The 22,667-nt window shown below is 43.5% G+C and overlaps 1 protein-coding gene across 5 annotated transcripts in view; it reads right to left on the bottom strand.

Annotated features, from left to right (window-relative positions):
- CYSLTR2 (cysteinyl leukotriene receptor 2) overlaps window positions 1-22,667 on the bottom strand; it is an 85,100-nt gene that overhangs the window by 40,043 nt on the left and 22,390 nt on the right. For 4 of the 5 annotated variants that reach the window (XM_042914916.1, XM_042915004.1, XM_042914828.1 and 1 more), the window contains one exon: window positions 226-336. The gene's annotated coding sequence lies outside the window, so the exon portion shown is untranslated. Of the gene's footprint in view, window positions 1-225; window positions 337-20,260; window positions 20,342-22,667 lie in introns of those variants that run through there. The other variant, XM_042915084.1, reaches the window with a different exon arrangement.

Here is a 22,667-nt window from a genome sequence, read left to right on the forward strand (position 1 = left end):
GGGCCCAGCCCATGCAGGCACTGCCGCACACACATGTATCATGTACATTGCAATGACCCTTTGAGATATTGTCAGATGACACATAGCCTAAATAATGAGGTGGGCACATTTCAGAGATGCTGAGTAATTATGCATCCTCCGACCATTAGCAATGTCTGGGATACAAACCATAGATCCCTTTGACATGATAAACCCATCTATCCATATTAAGTGATTTCTACTTACCAACAGAAATGATGGACTCTTCTTAATATTACTGAGCTTTTCCACGGCACTCCCATTTATTTGGCACTGTAGTTTTCTTAGTTTCTCAGGCTTCTCTCCATTTCAACAGCCCTGAAAATGGGGGCAGAATGTTCTTCTTCAATTGGGCATGCTCAGTAGAATGAGCACAAGCTGATGGCCCAAGAAAACAGTAACACAAAATGCATCATGCATCCAAGTATCTAAAGAGTACTTTACAATTGCTTTAATAGCTGGAGACCTCAGAATTCCACATAGCCCAGGACATCTGAGTCATTAGGGAGGTCACATGCACCAAGCCACTTAGGAACTGTCCAGAAGAACCAATTCACTTTGCGTTTCACAGATGAGCCATGAGACTCCTGTTGATGACTTCCCAGGGCCCAATTAGCACTACTTTCTGCTCCAGTGGGGAGGGAAAGATGCCCCGGGAGGAAAGGAGCTTTGGCTGGCAGTCTAACCTGGGCTCTGTCCTGGTGGAGTAGAGAGAGGTGGGTTTGGCAAAGGAGTAGATGCTGTAGAAAAACAAACAGATGGGAAACATGCAGTGAAGAAGGCATTCTGACATCTGAATTTTCCACACTCCAGGAATGTCAGTGTTTATAAATTCCTTCCCCTGGCGTACATAAAAAGACTCTTCTGTTTTGAACATGTTAGGTAATTAGGAGCCTGGAAGGATGAAACCCCAGGAAACCTAGTAGGATACATTAAGGAACCAGCTGGCTGTATGGCTGTTGTTTTTCCTCTCTGTATAGAAGAGTAGAAAAGAATAAATGAATTTCTCCTATGGGCCAGAATTAGAAAAATCTCACATGTCTTTGTAGCACCACTGTCTATACGGCCACTGACACATAGTAGATACTTAGTAAATATATGTGTGTGGATGAAGAAAGAAATGAAATAATCTTGCCAACTTCAAAAAATACATCTTCATTTATTCTTTTTTTTTTTTAAATCCATTTGTCCAACAAACATTAAGCAGAGTTGGGAATGCAAGCTAGTGCAGCCACTCTGGAAAACAGTATGGAGGTTCCTCAAAAAACTAAAATAGAACTACTCTACGACCCAGCAATTGCACTACTAGGCATTTATCCAGGGGCTACAGGTGTGCTGTTTCGAAGAGACACATGCACCCCCATGTTTATAGCAGCACTATCAGCAATAGCCAAAGTATGGAAAGAGACCAAATGTCCATTGAGGGATGAATGGATAAAGAAGATGTGATATATATATATATATATATATATATATATATATATATATATATACACACACACACAATGGAGTATTACTCGGCAATCAAAAAGAATGAAATCTTGTCATTTGCAACTACGTGGATGGAATTGGAGGGTATTATGCTAAGTGAAATTTGTCAGTCAGAGAAAGACAAAAATCATATGACTTCATTCATATGAGGACTTCAAGAGACAAAACAGATGAACATAAGGGAAGGAAGCAAAAATAATATAAACACAGGGAGAGGGACAAAACATAAGAGACTTAAATATGGAAAACGAACAGTGGGTTACTGGAGGGGTTGTGGGAGGAGGGATGGGCTGAATGGGTAAGGGGCATTAAGGAATCTACTCCTGAAATCATTGTTGCACTCTATGCTAACTAATTTGGATGTAAATTTTAAAAATAAAAAATAAAATTAAAAAAATACATTGTTGCTAAAAAACAAACAAAAACATTAAGCAGAGCTGTGTCAGTCCACATAGGATGAAGATATACAATAACACCTAAGATGTGGGTCCTGCCCTCAAGAGGGTCACTGCCAGAAAACGAACATTTCTGAGTACTTGTGCCAGTGGGGGCCAGTCCTAGGGCTCAGCGAACACTACAGGTACCTCTTTTTTAAAAAATAAGTTTATTTATTTATTTTTGAAACAGAAAAAGAGAGAGCACAAGATGGGGTGTGGTTGCAGAGGGAGACACAAAATCCAAACCAGGCTCTGAGCTGTCAGCACAGAGCCCGAAGTGGGGTTTGAACTCACAAACTGTGAGATCACAACCTGAACCAAGGTCAGACACTTAACCGACTGAGCCACCCAGGTGCCCCTCTGCTATAGGTAGTTCTGTGTGAATGACAGCCATTCTGGCTTTGAAGATTAGGATAAGGTGTAGCTTCATCAGTTCCCTGCTGTGAGAACTCCCTGGTGTTCCCCCGATGTCCTGGTGAAGTAGAGACCCTCTCATCTGGCTCCCATCAGCTGGCTCCCATCAGCTCTTCTTCATAAGGAAGAGCACGGCAGAAATGGCCTCTCAGAGGCTGTGGGGCAGGAGCTGACTCTGGAGAGAAGTGGCTGCCCCAGATGGAAAGCAGGGCCTTCATGGCAGAGGGAATTTTGGAGAAACACCAGGTACTCTGCAGGGAACAATAGCCAGCCTTAGCTCCACTCTGCCTCACTACTTCCAGCTGTGTGTGTGTGTGTGTGTGTGTGTGTGTGTGTGTGCATGTAACTTACCCTCTCTGAGCCTCTTTGCTCCCTGTGAAATGATAACAATGATGTGGCAGTCCAATGGGGATTGTTCTGCAGAATAACTAAGTTAATGCATGCAAAGCACTCAGCACAGGACTTGATAATACATCAACATACAATAGTGGCTAAGTTTGGGGAAATGATGGAAAGAGGAATGGAAAATAGTACCTATTAGCAAGAAGCTGAAAGAATAATAGCTCGGATAAGACTTTCACAAAAATTATATATTTGATAGACTATAAACATTCCAAAGAAAAAACCAGATGAATTAAATTCCTTTAGTATTGATTATCTTCTAGGCCAGTGCGATGGTCAATTTTATGTGTCACCTTGACTATGCTATGGTGGTTTGGTCAAACACCAATCTAGAGATTGCTGTAAAGTATTTTTTAGATGAGATTTACACCTAAATCAGTAGACTTTCAGTAAAGCACAGCGTTCTCTGTCATGTAGGTTGGCCTCATCCAGTCAGATGAAGGCCTTAAGAGAAAAACTAAGGTTTCCCAAAGCAGAAGAAATTGTCAAAACTGCAAAATAGAAACCCTGCCTGAATTTCTGGCCTGCTGCCCTGTGGAATTTGGACTCCAGACATCATCACTTCTTAACAGGATTTCTAGCCTACCATTCCGTCCCATGGGGTTCATTTGCAGGAGCCAATTGCTTAAAATAAATTTGTGTACGTGCATGCGTTTGTGTATCCTATTGGTTCTGTTTCTCTGGAAAACCCTACTATAGAGGGAAATAGGACAATTTTATGAGGAATCAGTAGGATTATACACAAGGGGAAAGACTTCATTCGTAAGAGTTCTGTTTCGGGAATAAAGATTGATGGCATTTGAGGAAAGGTGAAAACTACCAAACAAAGCATGTATCTATTTGCAAGTTGTCTGTTTTGGGGCCCTTTCAGTTTCAGCTCCACAATGTATTACAGCAGGCTTTCCTGAGACCCTACAATTTCAAACAGACCTCTTAAGAAATTCCCTTCTCTGAAAAGAGGAGGCAAAGCAATGTATTCATTCACCGTTTGGCACTTAGCAGAAGCTGCCTGGCAGTTTAACGAATGGTTTATGCCCTCTCTCCAACTTGATTATAGCCTTTCCTAGGTACTCTCAGCACAGAGTCTGCCATTCTAAAGATATAAGGTTCTCGATAAACATTGCTCAGATTGAACTGAGTCAAATATGTCTTCCCATGGACCTCAGATTACTCCATTAGAATATATTAAACACCTATAAATGGCAGCATTCTAGGCAGAACCAAGGGGATAGGTGATCATGTAGAGACTACTCTTACCGCTCTTACTTCCCCTCCCTCCATCCTGCTCCTTGTTCACTTGTACCTGGCCTCATGCCCAACATTTAGTCAACAATTACCATGGACCAATGAGACACAAAGCCTGTGCTTGATGTCTGATGGGAAAGGAGAGGAGAACTCTAGCCTCTGGTTTCTTGGCCTCTAACTCCAGTGGCCACTTTCTCCACCCCACCTCCACCATCTGCCCCCTCTGGCATACCTTGACTCTGTCTTCACCGTTAAGCACACCATCTCCAAATTCTCTATTTCGGCACCCTGCCCATTCTTGGCCACCACCTCTTCACCTCCTGATTCACTCATTTGAGTTTCCCCACTCCAGCTACGCTTCAAAACCACGTGGCCCTCTAAATCCCCAGGACACGTGTGCATGCACTCACGCATGCATGCATACATGCACCATACACTTCCCTGGACTCAGAGCCCATGGTCCAGCACATCAGCCTCACTGCTACAAACACCCTGGGCCTCCTATCTCTCCTGCCATTTAATTAACCCGGCAAAACACCAACCCTCATTAAACCCAACTGTCTGCTTGCTACATGGCTGCATTCCAGCAGCAGAAACTGGGAGAAGAAAATCAAACAATCCTGCTGCATGTTTTTCTTTTTCTTAAAAAATGTATAAGATAGTGAAAAGGCAGGCCTACGCCAGCTGACTCCATCTTGTTCTGTGTCCTTCACCTAGACCAGGCCTCCTCCCCTTGAGTAACCTCCGGCTCACCCGTTCAAACTTCCTGATCAAAACATGCCCAGCGACCTGCGTAACAGGACTCCGACCCTTCCCCAGCCAATCAGCTGAGGCCACAGCCATTACCTCACCAACTGCCCCTAGACCCCTATAAAACTTTTGTGCTTTTGAAACTCGCTCTCTCTCCCCAGTATCTCACCGCTGCGTGCACCGTGCAGGTAGGGGATTGAGTTCGAGCTAGCTCGAATAAAGGCTCTTTTGCTTTTGCATCGGACTCGGCTCCCTGGTGGTCTTTGGGGATCACGAATTCTGAGCATAACAATAGCTTTTAAATGGTCACATTTCCCTGGTAAATCAAGTCCCCTCTTCTCAAGGAGACTTTGTGGCAACTTCTCCTCCCTCCTCAAACCTACAGGAAACTTTTTTCTTCACTTTCAGCTTGCGACCTCATTTTATACTTCACTGAGAAAATACATACAATTAGATGAGAACTACCTCATCTTCCCACCACTGAATTCAGAACCTGTGTGAAAACCCACAGCTGATAGTTTGCCTTCTCAACCTGCTCTTCTCCAAAGCCAGACCCTCTCTTGTGCTCTCCAGCCAATCATCTGTCCCTACTCAAGCTCTTGCCTCCTATGGCATAAATTTCTTCCTCGCTGGATCATTCCAATCAACATATTGATTTGCCTCAATATGACCCATTTAAATAGATTCCTCAGTTCCATGCCCCTCTAGCTGTTTTTCCATTTCTTTGTTTTCCTTTAGAGCAAAGAAATTGTCTTTTTCATTCTATTCCCTCATCCTCCATTCTCTGCACAACTTCTCCTCCCAGCCAGGCTCTCGTCTTCATCAACCCACTGAATGACTCTTTGTTTTTAAGTTTATTTATTTTAAAAAGAGAGTGAGAGTGAGTGGGGGAGGGGCAGAGAGAGAGAGAGAATCCCAAGCAGGCTTCACGCTGCCAGGGTGGGGCTCGAACTCATGTATCATGAGATCATGACCTGAGTTGAAATCAAGAGTTGGACGTTTGGGGCACGTGGGTGGCTCAGTCGGTGGAAAATCCAACTTTGGCTCAGGTCATGATCTTGTGGTTCATGGGTTCGAGCCCCGCATCAGGCTCTGTGCTGACAGCTTCAGATTCTGTGTCTCCCTCTCTCTCTATTCCTCCCCCAATTGCACTCTGTCTCTCTCTCTCTCTCAAAAATAAATGAAAAGATTTTTAAAAATTAAAAAAAAAAGAGTTGGATGTTTAACTGACTGAGCCACCGAGAAGCCCCACCCACTGAATGATTCTTAATGAGACCCCCGCAACAGCTATTTTGTCAGCTCGAGGGGTCAGCTCTCTGTCCACATCTTCTCCGTCCTCAGAAGCACTGGCCATTGCCCACTATTTTCATGAAGGATGTTTTTTCCTAGGTTTCTTGACACCATGATATCTTGGTTGTCGTCCTACTTGAGTGGCCATTCCTTTTTTTTTTTTTTTCTTTCCTAATATGGAAAGTTTTAAATATGTCCAAAAGTCAACAGGATAATATAATGAATTCCCATGCTCTTATCACTCAGTGTCAATTCATGACCAGTCTGGTTTCATTTATCTCCTACGTACTTCCTGCTCCCAAATTATTTGCAAGGCCCAGACATATTATTTCATCTGTAAATATTTCTGTATGTTTTTCTAAATAAGGACTCTTTTTATAAAAAACATAACCACTCCATCATTGTCACACCTAAAAAAATTAACTATCCTTGATATCATCAAATATCAATGGCTCCTTCCTTTTAGCTTCCTTTACTGGCTTCCCTTCTCTACCTGACCTCTAAATGTTTGAGTCTCAGGCTGTGTCCCCTGTTCTCTTCTCTTTTTATTCCACTTCCCTCATCCAATCTCAATCCCCACAATCTCTTTTATTCCACTTCCCTAGACAATCTCATCCAACCATAGACCTTTGAATGTCATCTATATGTTTATGACTCCCCTGAGTTCCAGTTTTCTGCAGTCAATGGTTTAACTTAAATTTCTAATGAGAACATCAATTTTGGTGTGACAAAACAACATCTTTGATTCTTTCTCTATCCCACCCCTGGCCCCAAGCCTTTTCAACTTCCAGCTTTACCCATCCTAATAAGTGGCACTACCATCTATATTTTGTTCAGTCAGAAATCTGGCAGTTATCCTTGATTTCTTGATTTTACTTCTAATTCATGTAGTAGGGACTGCTCTGTGGTTCCAGTGTTTTCTGTTCTTCCATAGTAAGAGAACTTTTACCAGGCACATGTGCCCCCAGAATAAAGATGGCATTTCTCAGGTTTCCTTGTACCTAGTTGTGGCCCTATGACTTGGTTCTGGCCAATTGGATGTTAATGGAAGTACCAAAGGACCACTTTTTGTCTCCCTTATCACTTTCTCTATCTTGACATCTTGAATGCAGAGGCTGTCTTGAACCATGAGGATGAGGGTCACACCTCAAGATGCCCTAATAGTGAGCTGTTAGTATGTCTATCATTCAGGGTCTAGTCTGGAAATAGAACTTAAACAGGCAAAGTTTAATATAAAGAATTACTATTTATAGGGGACTGGGTACTAAAAGGGGATAAAAGAAAACTCTAAAGGACTGATGGCTGAGAAAGAGTAGGCAAAGAAGAAACAAATTTGAAGGGGGAAAAGGCTCAAAACTTGTTGAAAAGGGTATGGCTGCAGCCCACCAGAGGTGGAGAAGTTTGCTGGGTTCCCTTAGGCCAGTTACCTTAGAGGAAATTCACAGTCAGTGGACTAAAGGTGGTGGGTGGGAAAATGGGCCAAAGCTGGACGGTGATGGCCATGGGATGCCCCATATGCATGCCATTGGAAGTCACCTCATGGGAGCAAGTGGAAGAGAAAGAGAACCATAACCAAGAAGAGAATCTCCTTCTTCCTGCCATATCCATATAGTACCATCTACTGACAAAGCTAACATCATGACAACCAGCAAAGGAAAAATGTTTACAGATTCCAGCTCCAGTGCCAAAACAACACAATGAAGAATGGATTTGGAGTTAAGAAGCAAAGCCTGTATTAGTTTGATAGGCTGCCATAACACAGACCAGGAGGCTTAAACAACATTAATTCTCTCACAACACTGAAGGCTAGAATTCCAAGATCAAGGAATTAGCAGATTGGTTTCTCCTGAGGCCTCTCTGTGGCTTGCAGACGGTCCCCTTCTTGCTGCGTGTCTTCATGCGGCCCTTTTTCTCTGCATGTGCACATGTATTCCCTGGTGTCTCCTCTTTTCTAAATGCACCAGTCTTATTGTATTAGAGCTCCACACTTATGACCCCATTTAACCATAATTACCTCTTTAGAAGTCTTGTCTCCAAATACAGTCATACAGCCTCCAAATAGAGCTTTGACATGTGAATCTGGGAAGAACACAGTTCAGTCCAAATGACTCCACCCTTTGGGCCCCCAAATTTATGTCTTTCTCTCAATCAAAATACATTATTCCCATCCTAACAGCCCCAAAAGTCTTAATGCATTTCAGCACCGACTCCAAATCCACAGTCTGTTCTAAACGGCATCTAAATCAGGCATAAGTGAGACCCAAGGTATGATCTGTTCTGAGACAAAATTCCTCTCCATTACAAACCTGTAAAACCAGGGAAGTTATGTGTTTCCAAAATACAGTGGTGGGACAGGCACAGGATGTACATTTCCATTCTAAAAGGGAGAGATTGGAGAGAAGGAAGGCTTCCTTTCCTTGGTAACAGGCACAGTGTGTGGTGCACTGGCCCTGGATTTCCTACGCAGACTTTGATTTCAGAGAAAAATAAACTTCTGTCCTATTATTTTGGATACAGCAGACCCTAATCCTAACTAAGCTGAAATACACATACAGTTCAGCAGCAAATCTTGTTGGCTGTGCATCTGAAATATAGCTCACCATCACCATTGCTCTAACCCTGGTCTGAGACACCACCATACCTTAGCCCTCTGCCATGCTGTGCTCTGGAAATGCTTGCCTAAACTGCTATTTGTCTGTTCATTTTGCTATAACCCATTGCTATAAGGCACGACATGGGATACCTGATTTAGGGCTGAAGATTAGGATGTGCACTTGGCATCTAAGCACACCTCCCCATATCCTGGCTGGAATGAAGAATGTATTGCTCTCAGGTGGCCTGTGAGGACCAGACCAGCCCACAGCCCCACATTCTGCTTGGATATAATAGGACGAGAAACAGAGAAAACCTCATCACTCTGCTTCTGATGGGAAAGCGATGAAGCATAGGTGAGTAAAAAAAGAAAAAAAATCCAGATGAAGAGTATTTAAGCCAGAAAACCAGGTCAATCACTCAAAATCTTTGTGACTATACTAGTCAAACATCTTGGTTGCAAAGAGTGAAAACCAGCTTTAGCAAGCTGGGCAGAAAAGGAATGTGTCAGAAAGCCACTGTCCCCAGTGGGGGGACAGCTGGGGGTGTGGGCGCAGTGAATGCCTGGAAGGTTAGAGGACCAGGTTTGGAAGAAGGCAAAGAACGAAGGGAACCAGGCCACTGACCCTGCCAGTGTCATGCCTCAGGACAGCCTGGGTGGGATGCTGCTTCTGGGACCGCACTGCCCTGCACAGCCAGCACTGCCCTGGCACCCCAGCCGTGGCCTCATCACTGCTGGACACGGGCCTCCTCCACTGCCAGCACGTCCGTGGAGCCCCGGGACAAAGAGAGCCAGTACTGCCACTAGAGAAGATTCTGAGGAGCCCTTGCTTGTTTTCACACCTCACGCCAAATCTGAAGTCCTTGGAAGAGCCCACAATGGGCCACACACCGCTTTGAAGGCTGTTTAGGGCCAGGAAAAACAACCACCGGTCTTTCCAGCTTGCCTGGTGAAAGGTGGAGCTCTGGCCCCCAGCAAAGTCACCCAATGGTGGGAGGTTTCACGAGAAAGGTTTCAGATAATGGGTACCCTCTATGCTAGTTTTCTTGGGCTGCTACAGCAAAATACCACAGATGGGGAGGGTTAAGCTACAGAAATTTATTTTCTCAGAGTTCCAGAAGTTGGAAGTCTGAGATCAAAAAGTCAGCAGGCTTGGTTTCTTCTGAGGCCTCTCACCTTCTCACTATATCTTCACATGGCACCTCTTTCTTCTGTGAGGTGCCTCCCCGGCTGTCTGTGTGTGTCCAAATCTCCTCCTTCATAGGGACAACAGTCAAACTGGATTAGGGTCCACTCTTCTGGCCTTGTTGTAACTTAATAATCTCTTCAAAGGTCCTTTCTCCAAATACATCACATTCTGAGGTCCTGAGGGTTAGAGCTTCAACATAGGATGGGGGTGGGGGGGCACAATTTGGCCCATAACACTCTCTGAAATGGAGAACATCTACCCCAGTGAATAAAAACAGAGATAGTGAGTGGGGACTAAGTCAACTACGTGTTCAAATACAGAAGGATTAACTTGTTAGAAAAGTTCCAGCTGAAACCTGCAGTTAACAAGTGCAATCAAGAGTCAGGTGTCCTGGGCCCTTGCTTCTTAGTCTCATGGGCCAGCAGCAGAAGCATCACCTGGACCCTGCCCCTGAGTCAGTGCCTGCACAGTAGCTGCAGCCCAGGTGATCTTCTGCCATAACAGTTGGAGATGCTCTCCTGTATGCACTCCCTTAAGTAAGAAGATCTGCTTGCTGCTGATGAGAGAGGGTGGGTCCATGTGCCTCAGTGCTCTACCTGCATTCTGATACAGAAAAGGGACCGAGTGGCAATAGGCTCCTGCCTTAGGGCCTGGCCATTGGCTGGAGCAGGCTTGGGAAGCCCTCCTTCAGGGCCACCATCATAAAGGTAGCAGGGACTCTCTGAAGTCTGTTTCCTGACTTGGGAAGGTAAACTCGATAATATTTTGACACTTACATTTAAAATTTGTGTAGTGGACTCAGAGGGGTAGGGGTGGGGTGGGGAGGTGGTTCAAGCTTTTCTGGCTCTATTTTCTCACCTAAAGGTAGGGATGATAGTATGTCTCCTGAGGCTGTGTGAAGATTGGATGGGTCAGTCTTCACAGAGTGTGAGAACAATGGCTGGCGCAAAGTAAGTTAGCTATTACTATTATTATTTTTTCAGGAAAGGTAAAAGAGGTCCTATGACCACCTGTTTGGCTTTATTTTATCCTTAGAAGGAGTTAACATTCAACCAGAGAATGTATTCCCTATTCTCCACTTGCATACCTAAATTTTTTGCCAGAATTTAAATTATTCACACAAGTGTTTTCAAACTACACATGCTTCTCTGGCTTTAGGGTCAGTTTCTGAAGCTGTTACAATCTGGCTGGTGAATAAATTTACATATAAAAAAAAAGTTGAGTTAATGGAATCAAATAGTCAACTCCTAGCCTGAGGAAAAGGAGACACAGAGCCTTAGTTCTTCCACAGAGGAGAGCACAAAAGGAGTCCACTCTGACCAGGGAAAACAATGCAGAGCATTTTATACTTCCCTTGCAGAGAGATGTTCTGTGTCTTCCTTAACAGGAAGACAGAATGAGAGACCCTAGAGCAGGAAACCAAAGAAAAAAGACACACATTTTTGCTACATAAACATACCAAAGGCAAATAATTAGCCCACATTTGCTGGCGTGGAAGCCAGTCAGCCCTTCCCTGAGAAAGAAGAAACCTGAAGCCTACAAAATACAAAGTCGGGCCAGGAGAGACCGTCACACCCTGCCTACAGCCTAGAGAGTTTGCTGAGGAGAAGCCAGCAAGCCCTGGCACCTGGTCACCACCACATGGCAGAAAGAACGTTCACATTCAAGTCCGAACTGCATGGTGCAGGAGAAATGTGTTGGTAGGGGTTTGGTTTGGTCTTGTGTTTCCCTGAACTCGACACCCCAATAAAATGGAGTAAGGCCAATCCATGGGCAGGGATGTCCCAAGCCAGAGGCTCTGGGAATCAAGGAGGTGGCAGCAAAGGCTAGGGTGAGCAGGATTGTCCTCTCTTGTCAAGGAAGGGTTTGGATCTGGGGACTCCTCACTGTGAGAATAGGCTCTACCTTTTTAAAAATAGGTTGGGGGGCGCCTGTGTGGCTCAGTCGGTTGAGCTACCGACTTCGGCTCAGGTCATGATCTCACAGTTTGTGAGTTCGAGCCCCGCGTCGGGCTGTGTGATGACAGCTCGGATCCTGGAGCCGGCTTCAGATTCTGTGTCTCCCTCTCTCTCTGCCCCTCCCCCACTCATGCTCTGTTTCTGTCTCAGAAATAAATAAACATTAAAAAAAATGTTTTTTTAAAAATAGGTTGGGTCCTTACATATCTCATATAATTTATAATTATAGACTGCCAAGGAGATGATTAAGTGAATACTCAAGGTCTCAGTCCTCTTCTCTGGAACTTTTGCTGTGTGTCTTTTTTTTCCATTGCTTTCCTTAGAAACCTGCCTTGGTGTCCAACTTGGGAAGTGGACAAAATTCCCTATTTCAGAAACTAGCTGACTAGCTTTGGACTAGAAGTAGCTTTGGCATATGATGCCACAACCTTGGTTCCAGCCATTATTCCTTTTTTTTTTTTTTTTTTTTTTTCTTATTTACTGACTTTGATGGCAGGTGATGGAAGACATATCACACTTTACAGAAGGTGACGCTGAGGCCAGTATCGTCTCCCTGGAATGTTCTTCTCACTGCACACTTGATTTTTTCTCCTCCTTTAGACCTCAGTTTAAATATCACCTGCCCAGATAGTCTTCCCAATCACCTATCTACTGTGGATACCCTCTGTGACAGTTAATGGCTAGGCCACAGTCCCCAGATGTGGACAAATGCTATTCTGGATGTTCTTGTGAGGGTGTTTTTGAATGAGATTTACGTTTAAGTTAGTAGGCTTTGAGTAAAGCACCTTGCCCTCCCTAATGTGGGTGGGCCTCATCCAATCTGTTAAAGGACTAAATAGAACAAAAAACTGACTTCCCTTGAGCAAGAGAGAATTCTGCCAACAGATAGCCTTTAGACTTCACTTACGATATCAGCTCTTCTGGTTCTACAGAAGACTGCTTTTGAACTCAAACTGTGGTTCTTCCTTGAGTGACCAGCCTGCTGGCCTCTCCCATCAGATTTTGGACTCACCAAGCCTTCACAACTGTGTGAGCCATTCCTTAAAATAAATCTGTCTCTATAAATCTCTCTCTCTGGAGAACCCTAATACACCATGCACGTACACATCTTTATCCTTTTCCTCAGAATTTACTGAATGTAAATTCCATGACAGCCAGGCGGATGTACCTTGCTCTCTCTGTGTCATGTTCGCAGCACTTCTGAGAAGTTCTTGGCACATGGCGGATGCTAGCAGATCTTGGTTAAATGACAGAATGGCTAAGGTTCTCAAATAAACCATGGGCTAGGGGAACTCATGTGTGCAAACCACAGTTCTAATGTGTGTGAGAATATTGTGTAGAAAATGCTCACAACCACAATAAGCCTCACTTCAACCCACTAGGAGGGCTAGACACACACACAAAAAAGACAATAACAACATTTGGCAAGCATGTGGAAAAAATAACATACTTTGCTGGCAGGAATGATGCAGCTGCTGTGAAAAATGATTGTATAGTTCCTCAGAAAATTAAATATGAATTACCCTGGGACTGCAGAATTCTGTTTTTAGATATATATCAAGAGAAATGAAAACATGTCCCTAGTAATACGTCTGCACAAATCTTCATAGCAACGTTGTTCTTTTTTATTTTTATCTTTTAATGTTTATTTTTGAGAGAAAGAGAGAGTGTGAGTGAGGTGGGGACAGAGAGAGAGGGAGACACAGAATCCGAAGCAGGTTCTGAGCTTGTCAGCACAAAGTCGGCGCAGGGCTTGAACCCATGAACTGTGAGATCATGATCTGAGCCAAAGTCGGGCACTTAACCAACTGAGCCACCCAGGCGCCCCATAGCATCATTGTTCTTAATGGTCAAAAGCCGGAAATCACCCAAATGTCCATCAGCTGATGAATGGACAAGCAAGATGTCATATGCCCATACAATAGAATATTATCCGGCAACTAAAAGAGATAATAATGAAGCACTAATACATGCTGCGATGTGGACGAACCTCGAAAATACTGTGCAAGTGAAGGAAGCCAGACACACGAGGCCACGTACTGTATGCTCTGTGTATATGAAACGCCCATAACAGGTAAATCCATAGTGACAGGAAGTAGATTAGTGGTTGCCAGGGGCCTGGGGGCTGGGGGAACTTGGGAGTGACTGCTAATGAGTATGGGGGTTCTCTGGGGGTGATAAAAGTGTTGTGGAATCAGTGATGATAGTGGCACAACCTTGCACACATACTAAAGGTCACTGCATTGTACACTTCGAAGTGGTGAGCTTTATGGTGTGTAAATTATATACATTTATTGTTTTTAATGCCAAAAAAGATGCTCTCAAGAGATGAGCCGTCATGGGCTAGCAGAGGTGCAGAATGCAGCCTCAAACTGAGAGGAACAGACAGCATCTCAACCACTCCCCTGCAAAACCTGCACCATGCAAGCAAGGACATCTCCAAATGAGGGTTATATTTATAATCATGAGGGTAGTAATATTAATACTGTTCTCTTTTTCATGTTTTTATTTTATTTTATTTTATTTTATTTTATTTTATTTTATTGAGAGAGAGACACACACACAGTGAGAGTGGGTGAGGGGCAGAGAGAGAGGGAGACCTAGAATCTGAAGCAGACTCCAAGCTCCGAGTTGTCAGGACAGAGCCCGACATGGGGCTTGAACTCACAGTCTGCGAGATCATGACCTGAGCCGAAGTCAGACGCCCAACTGACTTGAGTCACCCAGGAGCCCCTCTATTTTTTTTTTGTGGCATACAAATATGCTTGTAGGTTATTTATCATTCTTAAAACTCACTTAGCCATTATTTAAGAACCTGGAGGCATAGCCCCCTTCAAAACCATGTGTCAAAAACACTGGTCAAGTGCCTGCAGTGTCAAATGTGGCTCGTATGAAATGATACTTCTGGCTGCCACAAAAAAATAAAACTCCCCACATGTCAGCTTCCTGGAGGAACACTGTGGATGGTCATTCATCACGAGTCCAAGCTCAACCACAAAAGCCAGATCCCCTTCTTGTCACCACCCTCTTAGCCATGTGCTCTGGCTACTTCTGGTTTCACTTCCTGTTGCTGACACCTGCTCCATGGCAGCCTGTCTGTTGTTGAGGATACAATGAGTGGGAGGCACTCTCCCCCACAGAAGACCCACAGCCAGCGACGACTCACAAAAGAAGCCAGCAGCATCTCGCACCCCACAGTCACCTGTCTGGTCTCGGGGAGAGCCTGGTGAAGGAAGAGAGGGTTACTCTGCAGAGATGTGCTAGAACACATCTCCCAGCTACACGGAAGGCCTCATATGCTTAATGTATCTGCTCATGTCACTGAGAATTTCAGAAGAAAGTGCAGTGGAGCACATTGGCACCCCTTCCTCCCCTGGGAAAGCCCAGTACACAGGAATTAGGAAAGTATTTTCCAAGTATTAGGAAAAATTCGTCTGAAGAAAAGCAAGGGATAGCCTGGAAAGACCACAGCCGACTTGTGAGCACATGCTCATTAAATCTGTTTTTGCCAGATCTAGGACAAAGAGCACCTGGCCAGAAAGCACCTACGTTCTTTAAAAAATAAAAATCAACCGATCAGTTCTGTAGCTTTTCACTCCCTAAAAATGATAGGTAGGCACTAAAATCCCATTTTGAGGGGCATCTGGCTGGCTCAGTCGATTAAGCGTCCAACTCTTGATTTCAGCTCAGGTCACGATCCGAGTTCATGGGGTCAAGTCCCACATCGGACGCTGCACTAACAGCCCAGAGCCTGCTTGGGAATCTGTGTCCCCTTCTCTTTCTGCCTCTTCCTCACTCACAGGCGTGTGCTCTCTCTTTCAAAAATAAATACATAAGCTTTAAAAATAAATAAAATAAAATCCCATTTTGAATGCTATTCGGGAACAATCACTGGAAGCCTGAGGTTTTTCAAGCAAACTAATTTTGGGTAATCTTCTGAACTTTGAGTAGGGCTGTGGGTACCAGGAATAGTGCATGGAGGGCCAAGCATATTTGCAGGAAGTTTCCACCCAAATTAAATGAGAAGAAATAGATCTGGTTCTACTAGATAAGTCCCTAGAATTAGTCCTCTGATGATGATCAACAGCTTGTTGCATTAAGGGAATGGGAGGGAAAGGACCTTCAGTGTAGTCAGTACAAAAGCAGGAATATGTGGAATTCTGAGTGTGGTAACAAAGTAGCAGACATAACCGGCCAGTAAGTCAGTAATGTTCATGTTAGAATTCTCTGCCCAATGGGGCTCATCAACATGTGCCTCCTGAAGTGAAGTACCAAGAACTGAGCATCATTGCTGAGTGGTGTGGATAACCTGACTGATCACCAGGAAACATCAGCCAAACTCAGACTGGGGACAGTCTACAAATTCATTGACCTATACTCATGAAATACAAAGACAAACTCAGGAATAGTTATAGATTAAAAACAGACTCAAGAGACAAGACAAATGCCTTGGATTTTCTTTTTCTGTAAAGTATATTATTGAGCCAACTGACCAAAAATGCACCTGGGTGGCTCTGTTGGTGATTCTTGATTTCAGCTCAGGTCATGATCTCCAGGTTGTGAGATTGAGCCCCGTGTTGGGGCTCTGTGCTGTGTGTGGAGCCTGCTTGGAATTCTCTCTCTCCCTTTCCCTCTGCCCCTCCACCATTTGCTCACATACTCGCTCTCAAAAAAAAAAAAAGACTTAAAAAAAAAAAAAAGAAAATATACACTGAAATATTTAAGAATGAAGAGACACCATGTCTGTGTCTTGCTCTTAAACGATCCAGAAAAATAATGAGAGAGAAGAAAGAGGAGACTTTCTTCATGAGCAAAATCATGATTCTGCTAGCAAGGAGGATGGGAAGAATGGATGTTGTATCTCACAATAAGCACACAGATCTTAATAAGGTGGCTTTTGTTGCTGAAAAACAACTTGGGTAAATTCTACCCTAAACTATTAAAACATGCAATTATATGTAACAGACCATCAAGTGAAATTTTTCCCATAGCCCTAGAATTAACCAGATGTATTAAGCACCCCACATTCAGAGAGTTGCTATCAGTTGGGGGCATCTATACACCTCAGGTTCAGAGCCAATCCTACTTTCCTACCACACTCCCACTCAGTGACTATAAGAAAAAGTTTAAGAGGTAAAGGTGTCCTCAGGTTTTTGACTAATATAGTGTTTATGAAAAGAAGCTATTTCCTTCCATTCTCTAAAACCCAGGGTAAGACCCCAAGAGAATCAGCTATAAATGTTTGGGAAAACTACAAGGAGGGGAGAATTGTATTTTATTCCTTGGTTGAATATCAGTCTATCTAGTAGAGGTCAAATCTGCCCCTGTTAGTTGAACACGAAGAAGAGAAACTTCAGGATGATTGCAAGATGGAGAGAGGTCTCCACAATGGGACAGCTTATACACTCAACATTTGACAAGACAAAGATTCATATTCTTCCACTATGTCAAAGAGACTCCAGTGAAAATCACTAGGTTTAGGTCACATTGCGGATGCCAGATCAAAGACAGTTAACCTGAAGGAAAGGATAATCCCCAGGTCAAGAGGTATGGGAAGGACAGGGGAAGTGAGAAGGGGGAAAAGAGAAGCCAGTACAATTACAGAGCCATGTGGTCTGGAATGTTGCCTATTAAATCAAATCTGATCCTGTCAAGGGAATCAAACCTGCTCTCAACCACACTTGTACAAACCACGTTTAACCTCATAAACTCTGATAACTAAGACAGGTCTAGTTAGTCCTAGGAAGACAAGGAAAAATAGCTTGGAATGACTTTTGAGGTGGAAGTTTGGAAATGAACAGGAATGGGTCTTAAATATCAAAGTGAGACTGTTCTAAAACAAGAATGCCTAAAGAATTATAAAATTTGGAAAAGATATTAATAAAGAATGACAGACCCATTGGTAAATTTTGGCAAGCCTGGTCGGACAAAATTACTAGAAAAAAAACATTAAACATTTTTTTCTTTTCAAAGTTTATTTATTTATTTTGAGAGAGAGAGAGAGCACACAAGCAGGGGAGGGGCAGAGAGAAGGAGAGAGAAAGAATCCCAAGCAGGTTCCTCACCATCAGTGTGGAGCCCGTGCAAGGGCTGGAACTCATGAACTGTGAGATCATGGCCTGAGCCAAAAGCAAGGGTCAGACACTCAACCAACTGAGCCACCCAGGCACCCATGGACATTTTTGTTTTAAACACATGAGTTTAGACTCCTAAATAACCTGGTTATTTATAGAAACTAAAATAGGATAAAACATTGGTCTTGAGTCATAATCCATCCCGATGTAACTCACACCCCTCCCTTTCATCAGCCCTGTCCTTGTGGTTGACCAAGCAGCAGAGAAATGGCAAGAAACCCTTCTAGGTGCTGTGGCAAGAGAAGGAGAGCCAACTTTTCCTAGGACATGTCAAGGGAGTGAAGTCAGAAAATCCACATCAAGTAGCCTCTGAGGGTGTGTTCTCCAGGGTCTGCCACTGCTAAGTCACCCTGATCGATAGTTGGTCAGTGAGCTGATGCCAAAGCTGACCTTCTGTCCCCTATGTGACATGATCCCTGTGACCCCACTTTCATGGGGCCACCACCTTGTTCCAAATCTATTACTGGCAAAAAAAGAAAGGTAGGGAGAAAGAGGTAAACTAACTATAGCAACAGTCAGAATAAGATTTTATTTACCTTAGGCTTCCTTATCTAAATTTGAGTGGGGTATTGACACAAGTATTGATGTATTTTCTGGTTGTAATTCTAATTACCATTATACCTATTGCTTCCAAAGAAGACATTGCATGGGACAGGGTATAGAGGGAGAGTGCCTGGGTTCAAATGCTAGCTATCCCATCCATCAGCGTTATGACCATGGGAAAATTATTTTATCTTTCCATGCTTCAATTTCCTTATCATAAAAGGTCATTTGTACCCCCACTGAATTATTGTGAAGGTTAGAAAAGTTATTATATGTGAAGCCCTGAGCACAGTGTTTGGCACATCATGAACACTTACTAAATGACTATTTGGGTCCTAGCAGCCATAGTCATCATCAGCTGAAAGGTGATGGGTCTTGAGGTGACAGCTTAGTAAACATTCCTTTCTGAACACAAAAGTGTTTAACCTTGCCCACGGGGACTTCAGACACACTCTCAAAAATGAGGGGTTGAGGGGTGCCATGATGATTCTGTCAGTAGTGCATGCAAGTCTCAATCTCAGGGTCATGAGTTCAAGCCCCATGTTGGGCATGAAGCCTACTTTAAAAAAAAAAATAGAAATGAGGTATTAAGGGTAATCAAAAGTTAAGAATAGGAAATTAGAGGTACTTTGAGAAATTGAGAAATGCTTTCCTAAGAGAGCTCTACACAATGCATACAGACACTTGTAAGGTTAAATAGCACAGTGTTCAACATCTCCAATTCCACTCTCAGACAAACGTGTGTTTGAATCTCCACTGTGCCACTCAGAAGATGGATATCTCTGAATGAGTTACCTAACCACCTTAAAGTTAGGTTTTCTCCTTTGCAGTTGAGACTAGCGACAATACCAATCCATCTCAAGTGGTTATTGTAAGTATTGAATGAAAAAGCTTACAAAATAAATTCGGCATGTAATAGGAGCTCAATAAATGTTACCTATTGTCTTAAGTAACCAAGTTTCTTTGTCATATTCCTTTCCTACAGAAGGATAAGTGACTTTGAGGGTTTTGTTAAGAAACCTGGCAAATGCTTTACTATTTCACAGCCTTTCTCTTTTTTTTTTTTTCTAATGTTTATTTACTTACTTTTCACAGAGAGAGAGAGAGAGAGAGAGAGGGAGGGAGAGGAAGAGGGAGAGGGAGAGGGAGAGGGGGGAGGGAGAGGGAGAGAGAGAGAATCCCAAGGAGGCCCTATGTTCAGCACAAAGTCTGACATAGGCTTGATCCTACAACCCTGGGATCATGACCTAAACTGAAATCAAAAGCCAGATGCTTAATAAACTGAACCACCCAGGCTCCCCAATTTCACAGCCCTTTTTGACATCAGAATAACTTCCAGATATCCAGCTATAGCTTTCATGCAAATATTTTCCTGATATGGTATCTATAGAATGGCCAAGATAAGGAGCTCATTGCCTATATGCCCACAATTCCCAATTACATCTCTAGCTCGGGCCTCTCCCCGAACTACTACAGACTTGATTATTTAATTTCCTACTCAACATTTTTCCTGGATGTCTGAAAGACATCTTAAATGAAACATGTTGAAAATAGAACACCTGATCTTCATACCCCAAGTCTGCTCTCCCCACAGCCTTCCCCGTTTCAATCAATGATATCTCTAATCTTCCAAGTGCTCCCATGAAAAACCTTGAGACGTCCTTGATGCCTCTCTTTTGACTTCCAATGTGTCAGGAAATACTTTTTGCTCAGATTTCAAAATATATCCGGAGTCAGACCACTTCTCATTACTCTTCTACTACAACTCAGATCCAAACTAACAATCTCTCTCTTACCTGGGTTGCTGACATTGCTTCTTAGCTGGGCTTCCTGCTTCCACCCTTGATTCGTTCTGTGGGTTGCACTGTGTCTGAGGTAAAGATATATTGAAGTCCTAACGCCAGTATCTTTGAATATGACCTTATTTGGATATAAGGTCTTTGCAAACATAATCAAGTTAAGATGAAGTTGGATTAGGATGGGCCCTAATCTAATGACTGGTGTCCTTATGAGTGAGAGAGTTAGAGATACATAGATACAGGAAAGAAGGCCATGTGGAGGGCGCCTGGGTGGCTCAGTCATGCTGATGTCAGCTTAGGCCATGATCTCATGGTTTGTGAGTTTGTGCCCCCTTCAGGTGAGCACTACTCCCGCTTTGGGTAGAAACACCAGCCCAGCCTCAGGTGAGCCCTGCTTCTCTCTCTCTCTCTCTCTCTCTCTCTCTGCTGCTCCTTGGATTGTTTCTCCCTCTCTCTCTGCCCCTCACTCACTTGCGCTCTCTCTCAAAAAAAGAAAAAGAAAAAAAAAAAAGAAGGCCATGTGGAGATGAAGGCAGAGATTGAATTTATGCTACCACAAGCCAAGGAACATCAAGGAATGCCACTGATGGAACCATTAGGAACTGGAGGAAGCCAGGAAGGATTTTCCCCAGAGTCTTTAGAGGGAGTATGGCCCTGATGACAACCCCTGGATTTCAGACTTCTAGCCTCCAGAATGTTTAGAGAATAGACGCTTGTTGTTTTAAGCCACTCAGTTTATGGTATGTTGTCACAGCAGTTCTAGGAAACTGACACGCCTCTCTACAGTCTTATCAACATAGACCCAAGAGTGATCCCTTTAAAGAATGGTTCTAATCTGATCAGTCCTCCAGCAGAAACCCTCCAATACCCTCCATGTCCATCCTTACAGTTGCTGATGAGATCCACTATGATCTTTACCTCTTCTACCTCCCCACTGGTGATCTCGCCTCATTTACTCTATCCTAGCTGCTGTTCCTGCTGTTCCGTACAAGCCAAGCACCCTCCCACAGTAGGACCTCTGCTCCTGCCTGGAAGGCTCTTCCCCAGAAGCCCACATGGCTCCCCCCTCACCTGCTGTAAGTCTTTGCTCAGGTGTCATCTTCTCAGTGAGGTGTACCTTGACCACCCTGTTTACCCCCACACTCCCAAACCTTATCACTCTTCTTTATTTTTCCCATCCTGCAAATTATCTTTTCATATAGCATATGTATTTTGCCAACCTATTATGTCTTCTCCCCAAGCTAGGATATAAGCTTCACAGGGTAGATATTTCTGACTAACACATAAAAGGCACTTAGTAAATATTTGTTGAAATAATGAATGAAAATGAATGAATGATTCTGTTGGGACAAAACTGTGGTTCTTTAACAAAAAGTATCTTTTAAAGGCAGATAGTCCTTCTCCCTCAGTCTGGGAAGGCTGAGTTCTTTGTTCAATTTATCTGCAGGCCACATCCCCCATATCTAATTTAAGCTAGGATCTTTCCAACTTAATCAAATGAGGATTAAATGTATGAGAACAAAATATATGTAAATGCAGCTGCCTTTTTCCTGGCACAGAATAAGTGCCTAATAAATTAAGTTTCTATCCATTCCCCCCCACCCCCCCGCCCCATCCATGCCAGTGAATACAGGATTTGCTTTTCCTGAAGGAGTGGGCTGGGGGCTTCTTTAACATAAGTCCTTCTAGTGACAGGGACAAGTGATCTGGGGCCACGGTGGTACCTACACCAGAGACCGCTCTTCCAGACTTGTGGGTAAGCAATGACATGCCAACATGCCAACATACCAGAGAGGCAAAAGCACAGATGTACATTATGGTAATTCTGGGCATATAGCAATATGCCTTTTCAGTCCATTTGGGAATAATTTTTACTGTTAAGGATGTAGTTCTTGCCCCTCAGTGCCCTCTGGCACTTTGTGCTAAAGCACAGCATCAACACAGAGGACCCAGAGGAAAGAAGCAGGGGCTGTGTTCACCACCTGCCCTGGCATAGTGAGTGTAGCTTAACACAGCCCCCCAATCTGGGACCCCCCCAGACCGTGGGACTTAGCTTTCCAAGTAACAAAGTCACATAGCAATTGCTGTCATAAAGGGAAGGAGAACTCTTAAAGCAGAGCCTAGGTAGCTGACACTTATTCCAATTCATGTTCCCCTTTACTTATTCTTTTGCACTGGAATCATATGAGATTTCATAGAATTTTTCTCTGAAGTTCATCTTCCATTGAGTTTATAGTCATACTGCCAAAAAAATATAAAACTATTTCCCAGAATCCCCCAAAACAGTATCTTTGTGAAGCATATGAGAATTTCTAGGAAATAAAAATTTTGAATTAGAAAGACTTCTCGCTGTTACTTATACATGATCTTGTTTAATCCTCTCAAGAGGTGGCTATCACTGTCG

This window comes from Panthera leo, chromosome A1 (assembly GCF_018350215.1).
Source record: "Panthera leo isolate Ple1 chromosome A1, P.leo_Ple1_pat1.1, whole genome shotgun sequence".
Lineage (NCBI taxonomy): Eukaryota > Metazoa > Chordata > Mammalia > Carnivora > Felidae > Panthera > Panthera leo.